We start from the raw sequence: 12002 nt of genomic DNA, 5'->3' as shown, positions 1-12002 counted from the left end.
GCTCTATCCACTAAACCACAGAGGCTGTCTGGGCAGACACACTATGCATTAGACCACAGAGGCTGCCTGGTCAGACACTCTATGCATTAGACCACAGAGGCTGTCTGGGCAGACACTCTATCCATTAGACCACAGGGGCTCTCTGGGCAGACATTATGCATTTGACCACAGAGGCTGTCTGGGCACATGCTCTATCCACTAGACCACAGAGGCTGTCTGGGCAGATGCTCTATGCATTAGACCACAGAGGCTGTCTGGGCATATGCTCTATCCACTAGACCACAGAGGCTGTCTTGGCATATGCTCTATGCACTAGACCACAGAGGCTGTCTGGGCAGACACACTATGCATTAGACCACAGAGGCTGTCTGGTCAGACACACTATGCATTAGACCACAGAGGCTGTCTGGTCAGACACTCTATCCACTAGACCACAGAGGCTGTCTTGGCATATGCTCTATGCACTAGACCACAGAGGCTGTCTGGGCAGACACACTATGCATTAGACCACAGAGGCTGTTAGGTCAGACACTCTATCCACTAGACCACAGAGGCTGTCTGGGAATATGCTCTATCCACTAAACCACAGAGGCTGTCTGGGAATATGCTCTATGCATTAGACCACAGAGGCTGTCGAGGCAGACACTCTATGCACTAGACCACAGAGACTGTCTTGGCATATGCTCTACCACTAAACCACAGAGGCTGTCTTGGCATATGCTCTATCCACTAGACCACAGAGGCTGTCTGGGCAGACACTCTATGCATTAGACCACAGAGGCTGTCTTGGCATATGCTCTGTCCACTAAACCACAGAGGCTGTCTGGGCATATGCTCTATCCATTAGACAACAGAGGCTGTCTGGGCAGACACTCAATGCATTAGACCACAGAGGCTGTCTGGGCATATGCCCTATTCATTAGACAACAGAGGCTGTCTGGGCAGACACTCAACGCGTTAGACCACAGAGGCTGTCTGGGCAGACATTCAATGCATTAGACAACAGAGGCTGTCTGGGCAGACACTCAACGCATTAGACCACAGAGGCTGTTTGGGCAGACATTCAATGCATTAGACAACAGAGGCTGTCTGGGCAGACACTCAACGCATTAGACCACAGGGGCTGTCTGGGCAGACACTCAACGCATTAGACAACAGAGGCTGTCTGGGCAGACACTCAACGCATTAGACCACAGAGGCTGTTTGGGCAGACACTCAATGCATTAGACCACAGGGGCTGTCTGGTCAAACACTCTATGCATTAGACCACAAGGGCTGTCTGGGCAGACCCTCTATGCATTTGACCACAGAGATTGTCTGGGCAGACACTCTATGCATTAGACCACAGAGGCTGTCTGGGCAGACACTCTATGCATTAGACCACAGAGGCTGTCTTGGCATATGCTCTATCCACTATACCACAGAGACAGTCTGGGCAGACACGCTATGCATTAGACCACAGGGTCTGTCTGGGCATATGCTCTATCCACTAGACCACAGAGTCTGTCTGGGCATATGCTCTCTCCACTAGGCAAGTGAGGCTGTCTGGGCGTATGCTCTATCCACTTTGCAACAAAGACTGTCTGGGCACATGCTCTATCTACTAGACCACAGAGGCTGTCTGGTCAGACACTCTATGCATTAGACCACAGGGGCTGTCTGGGCAGACACTCTATCCATTAGACCACAGAGGCTGTCTGGGCACATGCTCTATCCACTAGACCACAGAGGCTGTCTGGGCAGACGCTCTATGCATTAGACCACAGAGGCTGTCTGGGCAGACACTCAATGCATTAGACCACAGAGGCTGTCTGGGCGGACACTCTATCCATTAGACCACAGAGGCTGTCTGGGCAGACACTCTGTCCATTAGACCACATAGGCTCTCTGGGCAGACGCTCTATGCATTTGACCACAGAGGCTGTCTGGGCAGACACTCTATGCATTAGACCACAAGGGCTGTCTGGGCACATGCTCTATCCACAAGATCTAACAGCCGTTCTGGGCAGATGCTCTATCCACTGCACCATGGAGGCGGTCTGAGCAGACGCTCTATCCTCAAGACCATAGAGAAGGTCTGGGCAGATGCTCTATCCATTACACCATGGACGCGGTCTTGGCAGATGCTCTATCCTCAAGACCAGGGAAGTGGACCCCTTAAGGTTCAGATGGGTTATTCTCTGTGTTTTTGCTCCTAAAATGCAGGTTACCCAATCACAAATGGAGACATCAGCTCAATTAAACTGTTGTTTGCTCAATGTCACATAAAATATTCTTTGATGTTATGAGCAAATGTTGATGGTATTCTCAATTATTCACAACAATGCCAGTGATTTGAACAAGCCAGTGAGCATGAAACAAAAATAATAATGCTCCATATACAATAACTTCTAGATAACAGTGTGCATTGGTTCAGCACAATAGATCAGCCATCACCGTCATGTTACGTATTGATTGCAATTGTATGGATGAACTGTTTCTAATGAGACATATGTCAATGGGTGTGAAGTAACTGGAGCTTGACGGTCATCGTGTGTGAAAATGTTCCTGGCGATCATACTTTTTCAACACTGGCTGTTCTGATGATGTTTGACCGCCTCCTTGGTCTAGTGGTAGAGCGTCCGCCCGGAGAGCGGAAGGTCCGGGGTTCGATCCCCGGCCGCGTCATACCAAAAGACGTTAAAAGATGGTACTTGTTGTTACCCTGTCTGGCGCTCGGCATTAAGGGGCTAAAACAAGGACTGGTCAGCTCGGAGTCTGTATACTGTGTCCGAGTGGGGTATTCATGTTAAACTGCGGCATGGTATCTCAGTGAGCTAGCACTATAAATCGGCATCAGTCCGGACTAGTACAAGCAGCCATACAAACACACACACAAACACACACACGTACATGCACGTCGCTATATAAGTGCAATAATCTTAGACGCGACGTCAAACCCCATTTCACCTCACCTCATCTGATGATGTTTATTCCTCATGTGTTCAATTAATCTTGATGATGATGCATTAACTATTGATTACAAGCAGGGGCGTTCGGGTAGCCTAGTGGTTAAAGCGTTCGCTCGTCACACTGAAGACCAAGGTTCGATTCCCAACATGGGTACAATGCGTGAAGCCCATTTCTGGTGTCCCCTGCCGTGATATTGCTGGAATATTGCTGAAAGTGGTGTGAACCCATACTCACTCACTGATTATTAGCATAATCAGAAGAAAGACACAACACCCTCTTCTTGTGATAAACAATATATAACATAACACGTCCCATTTTAATTCTGGAAACCCAAAAGTCCAGAAACTCTACGCTCTTTGCCCAGTCTCGGTTAAAGGTATTTACAAAATTAAACATGCCGTTTTCATGGGAACATACCAAGGAAGAAAAAATGAAAAAAAAATTGTTTAAAAACTCAATATTTAGACTATGTCGCCCATGGGCCTGCCCATGGGCGAAGTCTGGCCCATGGGTAGGCCCATGGGCAGGCCCATGGGCGAGAATATGTTCCTTTACTTAAAACTCATGTTTTTGTTTCGCAAATACATTTAATGTACTCATTCAAGTACCATGACACAAAATTTAACTCATTTTAACTTAATTCAACGATTTTATAGCGATATTGAAATATTTCGCCCATGGGCGAGAACATGTTCCTTTACTTAAAACTCATGATTTTGTTTCGCAAATACATTAAATGTATTTATTCAAGTATCATGACACAAAATTAAACTCATTTTAACTTAATTCAACTATTTTATAGCGGTATTGAAATATTTCGCCCATGGGCGAGAAAAAGGTTTGGCCCATGGGCGAGAATATGTTCCTTTACTTAAAACTCATGTTTTTGTTTCGCAAATACATTTAATGTATTCATTCAAGTACCATGACACAAAATTAAACTCATTTTAACTTAATTCAACGATTTTATAGCGATATTGAAATATTTCGCCCATGGGCGAGAAAAAAGGTTTGGCCCATGGGTAGGCCCATGGGCAGGCCCATGGGCGAGAACATGTTCCTTTACTCAAAACTCATGTTTTTGTTTCGCAAATACATTAAATGTATTTATTCAAGTGTCATGACACAAAATTTAACTAATTTTTACTTAATTCAACTATTTTACGGCGTTATTAAAATATTTCGCCCATGTTTTCGTCAGTCCCTTTCAAGCATCAACTAACTGTTTGCAAAGTATATTGTATCATGTGAAATATACTTTATATTATATCATTACATTACTATTTTAAAAGGGCATTTGGTTGGATGTTTCCTTTAGTTCTACAAATTTCACCTGTTTTACATATTGTAGCGATCTTTAATGAACCCGGCCTTACCTCTCGTAACGTTTTGACAGTTTATCATACGAATTCATGTGCGTGTACTCCAATTCATTGGAGTTATTTTCCACAACATTAAATTTTAGTTAGTTTCTATTTCATTTCCCATTTTATGTCCCGTTGATACATCACACTGGGCAATTACGTGACACTAGGTATGCAATATACAGGTACGCGTGCGCGTATTTTAATGAAAAAAAACTATTCGTCTTTTATTGCATAACGTTTGGCTGAATATCTTACATTCTAACGAAATCTCGAAATATTTTTTTAATTACATGCGGTTTCGAACTGACCAGTGGGAATTATGTTTCAATGCGATTGAGGAAAACGTGAGTGAATATTGTGACACTAAAGCAACTTTTAACTGCATTGTCACTTTTGGTATGAAAATGGTAACAGTTCAGAAAAAAACAACAGCCTTCTTATGATAATTCTCATTAGTACGTTGTATCTAATTACAGTGTCGGCCTTATTTACAGGTGATTCTACAATACTTGTTGTCGGTCAATTACGATCTGCCACACCACGCGTGAATAAACAGTTATGCAGGTGTTGCTGTGGGCAAATACCTAGCCTGAAAAGGTTTATTTTTTTTATGATACATGTTTTACAAATGTTCGTTGATATGTGGATATATTAAGCACAAAGACAAAAAAATGTTTATGAAAGATGAATTAGTGCCTTGATATATTCATCGAGATGTGTATCATCGTTTAATGGGGTCATTCAATAAACGTATGTTTGGAGGAGATATCAAAGGAGCCGCTCAATATACACAGTGTCGTCCGGTGAACTACCACCCCATCCTGTCCATTAGAGTTATGTAATCGGTACACAAATATATTTGATGCGGTGTCAGTGCGGAAGGAGTTTGAATTACGTCCGCCACTTGCCACAGAAATCATCAAAGTATAGAAACAATAAACAAGGTCAATCCGTACTAATTACCTAGTAACGCACGTAACAACGACTGTCAATAGGGAAAATGGTGAAAACAAATTGAAATAGATTTTAATAAAACATTATTGTACTAAATAACTCGCAAAACCGGTGCCTAAAATTGTTTTGACCGTGTTATGTGTGTTGTAAACTGACGAATAGCAAGTAATTGTCATGCTGTACGCATGGTTCCATATACAAATTCAGTTATACAACCGGTATGAAACTGAGAACTGAGATACCAAGTACAAACTGCATTCACACACGGAAGCAATATACTTTTGTGTATGCCCTCTCCTATAAAAAATGTATCACTAAAGTATTTGCATTGTAATAAATATAGTAATGATAAAACTTGGTAATTTGGTAGGTCTCCGACAGATATGATTTTCAGTTATTTTACACCTTTGATTGATACGGATTACGTACCTGTAGTCTAGTCACTGTCTCTAATGTATCTGCTTGTTATAAATTTCAAATGTCTTGTTATAGCACTGTTCCTAAAATACGGCAGTTTCTTTTATCGGGTATAAATAGTTGATTCGTCTTGTCACGCAGTCATTTTTACTTGATCGAATGATTTCCACAAAAAATTACGGCAGAGAGTTTTGTATTTTATTATATTTTTAGAAGATTTTAGAAGATGCTTACATCACTGTATCTCAGAACGTAAAACTGATAACATTCAAACATGTAATTAGTACACAGTTAATTGTTTCATATAATTTCCTGCATATTCCTTTTTGAACAAAAAGCCTACATGTATACTGATATCGGTGTCCACTGTTAAAAGGGTATTAGTGCAGTCAGCCATGGTAAATGGAGAGACAATAATAAGGTGATTAATTATAGTCTGTTGCAGAATATGCGGTATAAGTGTAGTCATTGATACATATACACATTACACATATACAGATGAAATACACGATATGATGCAGTGCAAGAACAAATTAAGATACGGTTTCTATTAAAAATAATTATACGATTTTGGATTTAATTAGCATGTTTAAATTTTCAGGCCAACACGGCTGAGATACAGCATCGGCATACTCAACTGGAGTTGTTTTCTGCCGGTCGTAAGTTCATTGTTTGACTGAGCACACTCGTGTCGGGGTTGCGATATTTTCTTCTCTTTGTTGGCAGCCTGCCACCGGTCTGAATTTTGAGAAAGGTCTCAGCATGGGACTGTTAATTACTTCTTAATGATGTCTACAAGCTTACAAACTTGTAGATGTTGGGTGCGGTTAGGACCAAAACTTTTTCAGCTCAGAGTGTTAGTGGTCCTGGAACCCATAGTGTCAAACAGGTTCTGCACAATACGTCCATCAGATTCTACTGTTCAGCAACATTGTCACTGAATTTTAGAACTCTGGCATGATATAATAATCAAGGATTTCGAAGGCAAAACCTTTTCTCGCCCATGGGCGAAATATTTCAATAAATCTGTAAAATAGCTGGATTGAGTAAAATTGAGTTACATTATGTGCCATGAAAATAGTAAGAACACCTGCATGTATTTGCGAAACAAAAACATAAGTTTTAAGTAAAGGAAAATATTCTCGCCCATGGGCCAAACCCTTTTCTCGCCCATGGGCGAAATATTTCAATATCGCTATAAAATCGTTGAATTAAGTTAAAATGAGTTACATTTTGTGTCATGATACTTAAATAAATACATTAAATGTATTTGCGAAACAAAAACATGAGTTTTAAGTAAAGGAACATATTCTCGCCCATGGGCGACATAGTCTAAATATTGAGTTTTTGAACATTTTTTTGAACATTTTTTCATTAAATTTTGTGTCATGATACTTCAATGAATACATTTAATGTATTTGAGAAACAAAATCATGAGTTTTGAGTAAAGGAACATGTTCTCGCCCATGGGCCAAACCTTTTTCTCGCCCATGGGCGAAATATTTCAATATCGCTATAAAATCGTTGAATTAAGTTAAAATGAGTTAAATTTTGTGTCATGGTACTTCAATGAATACATTAAATGTATTTGCGAAACAAAAACATGAGTTTTAAGTAAAGGAACATATTCTCGCCCATGGGCCTGCCCATGGGCCTACCCATGGGCCAAACCTTTTTCTCGCCCATGGGCGAAATATTTCAATATCGCTATAAAATCGTTGAATTAAGTTAAAATGAGTTAAATTTTGTGTCATGATACTTCTTTTAATACATCTAATGCATTTGCGAAACAAAATCATGAGTTTTAAGTAAAGGAACATATTCTCGCCCATGGGCCAAACCTTTTTCTCGCCCATGGGGGAAATATTTAAATATCGCTATAAAATCGTTGAATTAAGTTAAAATGAGTTAAATTTTGTGTCATGATACTTGAATGAATACATTAAATGTATTTGCGAAACAAAAACATGAATTTTAAGTAAAGGAACATATTCTCGCCCATGGGCCTGCCCATGGGCCTACCCATGGGCCAGACTTCGCCCATGGGCAGGCCCATGGGCCACACTTCGCCCATGGGAAGGCCCATGGGCGACATAGTCTAAATATTGAGTTTTTAAACAATTTTTTTTTCATTTTTTCTTCCTTGGTATGTTCCCATGGAAACGGCATGTTTAATTTTGTAAATACCTTTAACCGAGACTGGGCAAAGAGCGTAGAGTTTCTGGACTTTTGGGTTTCCAGAATTAAAATGGGACGTGTTACATACAAATACATGTACACAACTTTCTATATTCAGTACATATGTCATGACCTACACATCAGACCCGTGAAGATTCCGGGGTAGAATAGGTCTTCAGCAACCCATGCTTGCCGTAAAAGGTGACTTTGCTTGTCGCAAAAGGCGACTAACGGGATCGGGTGGTCAGGCTCGCTGACTTGGTTGATGCATGTCATCGATCCCAATTGCGTGGATCGATGCTCATGATATTAATCACTGGATTGTCTGGTCAAGACTCGATTATTTACAGACCGCCGTCATATAGCTGTAATATTGCTGAGTGCGGCGTAAAACAACAAACAAACCAAACCAACCTACATATCACGACATAAATGTGAAATGTGACAGAAAATGCCACACCAACGAACGTGTTTGAATACATAATACATAGACTACAGTATAATGGAGAGAGCGCTTTCCACATCTTAACATTTCATGTCCCATTTCGACCCATTTCAAGGACGTGGTAGGATATGGCCCTTTTTGGCCTATAAAAATGTCAAATTTTCAAGTTATGAATAATTTTGAAATATTGCTGTGAAAACTATCAGACATGTTTAAATGGCTGACAACAAGGCTTTTTTCTTACACTTTCAAGTTTTTTTGCTTCTGTCGTGATCAAATACACAAGTATGGTTAAAATGTGAATGAAGTGTTTTTTCAAACTTCAAGAGAAATAACAATTAGTGCTATGAGGCCAAAACATTCAAGTGTTGAAATGAACAAAGTCTAAAATTGTGCAGATCCTGTGGGTTAAAAAGGGACCCTTGTCATACAATGTCATTGCGTTAGCCTTACATCTGGAAGATACTCTAAAGGTGAATTTCTTGCCATCGTGTGCAAGAAGGTTCATAAGTTCATAAATTCCAGCCTAATCATTTCATTGAAAGAATATATGTCCTATTTTCTGGTATGGATTAATTTTATGATAGCAGTCATACTAAATTTGAGACACTTAAATGCTTTTCGAAGAATCACTTTGTGAATTTCAATAAATAATACAGTAATATGTTGAACAAAACATGTGATAACGTAACAGAATAGATGTCTAGTTATATGAACACCGCTGTATAGGATTCGATATAGAAACGATTTGGTGAATCTAATCTTGTCAGATGTTCATGACAAAGTTCATGGATATAGTCAGTATTGAGTTTGTCAGCACCATACCTGTGCTGAGAAAGTTTCACCAAAGCGGTGGAGCGGTCGGGTAGCCTAGTGGTTAAAGCGTTCGCTCGTCACGCCAAAGACCCGGGTTCGATTCCCAACATGGGTATAATATGTGAAGCCCATTTCTAGTGTCCCCCACGGTGATATTGCTGGAATATTGCTAAAAGCGGCGTCAAACCATACTCACTCACTCACTCACCAAAGCGGTACACGTCTGAGACCTGCATCACTTTGGGCTGTCTTCCTGCTGACCTGACCTGATATAACTGTTCAAACTAAACTTACACACCCACCTTTTGTCATGAAAAAAATATTTGACTTTATGTGTTTCACGCAGACTGGTACCCGACATTAAGAGTAATTTCAGCCAAGGGAAATATTGATTTTATATTCGAAATACATATAACTAAATGAATAATGCATGTGTGATTTCTTCTGTAGATACTGCGAAGCCACGTATTACTATAGCATGTCCACATACAAAAATGTATAAGACTGAAGTCAGATGGGTAAACACAACCGTAAACCGAAAATACACAGCCGCAAATAAGGATTTATATAAGAGGCTATAGAGACCAAAGGCTGAGGAAATACATCGGAAAACAGGAAATAACCACTTTGATGAAACGGGGGTTGATATCGCATCGATGTGGTGTCATTGAGAGAATGGCCTTGGAGAATGACGTCATTAAACAGTCGGAGCGACATATCTGGCAGGAAACGAGCCATTGATTTCAGACCAAGCCAAACGTGTTATTTCTATTATTATTCTGGTGAAAATCGTAACTCCACTGAGCCTGTGTATAGTTTAAGTGTACGACACAGAATAAGAGCTACCACTGATCTTGGCTCCCTCAGTTCTGTTTCAGTTAGGGTTGGTTGGATGGTTTGTTGTTTAACGCCACACTCAGCAACATTCCAGCTATGTGACGGCGGTCTGTAAATAATCGTGTCTGGACAAGGCAATCCAGTGATAACTATCATGAGCATCGATCCAAGTAATTTGGATCGATGACATGCATCAACCAAGTCAGCGAGCCTGACCACCCGATCCCATTAGTCGCCTTTTACGACAAGCTTAGTCACCTTTTACGGCCAGCATGGGTTGCTGAAGACCTATTCTAACCCGGAATCTTCACGGGTCCAGTTAGGGTTGGACCATTTGATGAGGATGGGATTTTATGGAAAAAAATCAATTGTCCAGAAAAATCTTGAAAAATATATTTATGCTTTAGATTGTTAAAAAAAATATCAGCAGTCGTAAAACTTTACATTGTTGATAGAATGTTTCTTTCAAAAGTACCCAGGCTCATTGATTTAATAATATGTCTGGTTTTGCAGCTGTAAGTGAAAAAACACCTTTCTTCGATCATAATGCTACATGTAACTCTGCCCGGGCATGTCGTGTTGGCGTGACCAGGCAGCATGTGGGCGGATTACAACAGGTGTCACAGACAGATAACGATGTGCGTGACAACGTGCTGGGCGGCCGAAATTATCGCCACGTAACCGCTGCTCACATAGTGGGCCACAACCACGCCAGGGTGTGTTATGGGTGGCGACTTGGACGGCGCATACCTCCTGTATTTTTACAGAAACGTACTAATTTACTTTGGAGTAACGGTCGTAGTTTACGGTCGGTTTCGCTTACTCATCGTAACCTGGGAACCAGGGTCCCCCTTCACAAAGCGATCTTAGCGCTACGAATATCGTAAGCCATTGGAGTTATGGTCACCCTAGCTCTACGAATATCGTAAGTCATTGGACTTACGATCACCTTAGCGCTACGAATACCGTAAGTCATTGGACTTACGATCACCTTAGCGCTACGAATATCGTAAGTCATTGGAGTTGCGATGACCTTAGCGCTAAGATTGCTGTGTTTAACGGACCCTGGTTACTTTGCATCGTCGAACACACATCTGCAAGGAATTAGTCCAAGTGTAAGCGTCCATTTAATTGCTGGAATCGGCCTTTGGTTGGTGGTCTCACTTTTGAGTATTGAGTGTCGCTGGTGGTTGATGGTGGTACCAGAGGTCAGCACCTCTGAAGTTTGATGTCTAGTGTCAGAAAATGCGCTCTTTTGCGGTAATGATTCGAACCCCAATAGGAGGTAATCAGAGGTGAAAACAAACAGAAAGAAAACATAATAATAAATTATCCTTATTTTTTTATACCTGTTGCGTGCACAAATTTCCAGCTTTAGGTTCCACAGCAACGATGTCTTTACAACACAGTTTGACCCGTGAAGATTCCGGGGTAGAATAGATCTTCAGCAACCCATGCTTGCCGTAAAAGGCGACTATGCTTGTCGTAAAAGGCGACTAACGGGATCGGGTGGTCAGGCTCGCTGACTTGGTTGATGCATGTCATCGATCCCAATTGCGTGGATCGATGCTTATGATATTAATCACTGGATTGTCTGGTCCAGACTCGATTATTTACAGACCGCCTTCATATAGCTGGAATATTGCTGAGTGCGGCGTTAAACAACAAACCAAACCCAAACCAAATACAACACAGTTATAGCCGTGTGTCAGCTGGGTGTGTTGGGAGAGACTGCATGTGTTAATTAATATGAAGAACAAACGAGTGCGGGCATGGTGCTGACACACCACAGATCGTACCGGGGAAAAACTGAGCATCGGAGTCAGATCGCCGCCATCTAGGTGGTTTATTGCTGAGTGCGGCGGCGTAAAACAACAGTTCTTCACAAAAAGCACAAGCCACATTTCGGGCCATCGGGGTAATCAGTCATGCGACCTTGACCACCCGATCCTCTTTAGTGTTTTTTTGTTTGTTGTTTAACGCCGCACTCCGCAATATTCCAGCTATATGACGGCGGTCTGTAAATAATCGAGTCT

The sequence above is a fragment of the Haliotis rufescens genome, unplaced genomic scaffold, assembly GCF_023055435.1.
Source record: "Haliotis rufescens isolate VD_foot unplaced genomic scaffold, xgHalRufe1.0.p SCAF_5, whole genome shotgun sequence".
Taxonomy (NCBI): domain Eukaryota; kingdom Metazoa; phylum Mollusca; class Gastropoda; order Lepetellida; family Haliotidae; genus Haliotis; species Haliotis rufescens.
This window is presented reverse-complemented; position numbering follows the sequence as displayed.